We start from the raw sequence: 2,577 nt of genomic DNA on the forward strand, positions 1-2,577 counted from the left end.
TTTTGATCTTTCCATACTTAACATGAAACTGAACTTGAAACTGAAACCGATACTTTCATAAACTTTCCTTAACTTACTTTCTTTTCTGAGAACTTAGTTCATTAATTGTGACACTTTCTTTAATATTTTGATCGATCATGGCTGCAGTGCGCTATGCCGGCAAGGAATTCAAGATTTCTCTCAACCCCTCATTTCCCCTCTGTGGTAAGGAATACGAGATTTCTCCCAGCCCCTCCTTACATGTCTGATTGGTAAGGAAACCAAGATTTCTCCCGACCCCTCCTTACACGTCTGATTGGTAAGGAAACCAAGATTTCTCTCGGCCCCTCCTTTCTTGTTTGGGTGGTAGGGAAACCAAGATTTCTCCCGGCCCCTCACTACACGTCTAAGTCACAAATCAATTCACTTTCTTTTAATACTTTTCTTTCTTGACTTGGAACTTTAACCTTTCTTGAGATGCAAAAAAAAATACTTTACTTGCTTTAACTTTATCAACTCGAAGACGAGAACTCATGCACACGAATATGAACTTTAGGGAATGAAACCCAACTAAAAAATATGGATGTTAGGTGGGTGAGTGGCTGCCCTTAGGTGAACTACCCAAACTTTAAGTCCTATTCTTACAAATAAGGCATAACCCGAGCAATCAAACCGAAAAGCCCATAACTCAATCTTACCTTACCCGAATTCGACCCCGCTCAAACCGACACTCTCCATACACTACAAACATCCCTTAGAACCATATTGTATCCTCATTTGACATCCAACCTGAACACAAATCCAATCCGGACAGCCCACTTTTGCTCACAAAATTCTGCACCGACACCTAAACTTCAAAAATCCATAACTTATTGAAATCTTACCGAAACGTGAAAGATTGGGTGCCCGGTGAGCCAACTTGTGGCTAAGGGCTTTAATGACTCTTTGTATAAACAATCTTTTGTTTAATATAATTTACACTTTTATTAATGGCAATGACTTTATCTTTCTTTATATTGTTATATTGTGATATACTATTGTTGTTTTGATAAAGACCTTGAATATACTATAGTGTATGTAAGATGTGGTAGTACATGGGGATGTCTATCATGAAACACATCTTATACTCACTGTATATTCTAAACAGTTCCTAGTCGATTGAGCCGTCCGATAATAAGGATAAGGATCGCTCGAGTTTGAAACTAGCATTTGCGATGCAGAGTACTTGAAACATCATTGAGACTCTATATGCTAGTACATTGCTTTGACTCGTTTACCGACTCTATTGGGTCATCAGGTGTCGGGATTGGGTACAGTTACAACACATATAGGAGTCGATGCTTTGTTGTCAAGGATTCACCACATACTTGCGAGTGTGGATATCCTATGCAATCTGAGGAGATATTAGTGTGACGAATCTCTGGCCAGAGTACATGATGTGTTTTAAGAAATGGTTTCTTAGTAACACATGCGATGTCACTATTTGATCTTCAAGATGCATTGCATAGTTATCGAATTTCGAACGACTCTCGATTTACCAATGGTTGTTGATTCGATCGGGATATATGGATGAAGGGACCGTACTGTACGCTAACCAAAATCTATTGGTTCTTGCAGGCACTATCAGTGATAAATAGGGAATCATGGGGTCGATGTTGCTAAGCGCTCTTACCATGATTCGTTGGGCAAGTCGAAAATTGTTGTTCCGAGTCACAAGGAGTTGTGAGCCACGGCTAGCTGTATCCCTGAACCATTGAGGGTCACACAGAGTAATGGATTTTTAATCCCCGTTGAGATAGTTAAATTTATAGAGGTAAATTTAATGAACAAAGAAGTGGGACTTCTTATTTAAGAGTAGAGGAGTAAGATTTCCTAAAATGACATAGAGATGGGCATTTTTGGAAAATCACTGAATTCGGATTCAAAAAAATTTATCTTGACTTTAAAAGGTGCAGAAATGGTTTCTGTGAACATTGGTAAAATCGGTTTATCAATCAGAGTCACGATGAATTTTATATTAATTTCTGAACATGCGGGCTTTGCTTGTCATGCTTGAACTTATGACTAATGGACTCTAAGCTGTTAGCAGCCCACATTATAAATAAGTTATTGCAGTACAGAAATTAGACAACAGAGGTCACAAAATATTTTTGAAAACCCTAGCCTTGTTTTCTCTGAAGTGGCCGCCGCCCTCCCCTCTGCTCGGGAAAAATCCAGCCTGTGAATTTTTGAATTACAGTCTGGTTTAACGGATCAGATTCGTTAATTCTCTTCGTAGAAACTTCTGATAGATTTTTTAGTGCAATCTATCAGAGGATTAAATCTCTGTTCGTGGGACCTGATTGAAGAACAGTTCGTCCATCTGTTCCAGGGATATACAACAAGAGCAGAGTAATCTGTTGGTGTCCAGAATCTCGATTCGAGATTGGAGGTAAAAATTTATAATTGTTATTTAATTTTTACACACACAATTTAATCGTAAAGTTTTGATACCCATTATGGAATCGTTCCATATAAAATTTTTAAACTTCCGCTGCACCGGGTATCAATTCTGATTGATCTGATCGTCGTTTTCCAACAGTGGTATCAGAGCCAGGT

Source organism: Henckelia pumila, chromosome 3 (genome assembly GCF_033568475.1).
Source record: "Henckelia pumila isolate YLH828 chromosome 3, ASM3356847v2, whole genome shotgun sequence".
Classification (NCBI taxonomy): Eukaryota; Viridiplantae; Streptophyta; class Magnoliopsida; order Lamiales; family Gesneriaceae; genus Henckelia; species Henckelia pumila.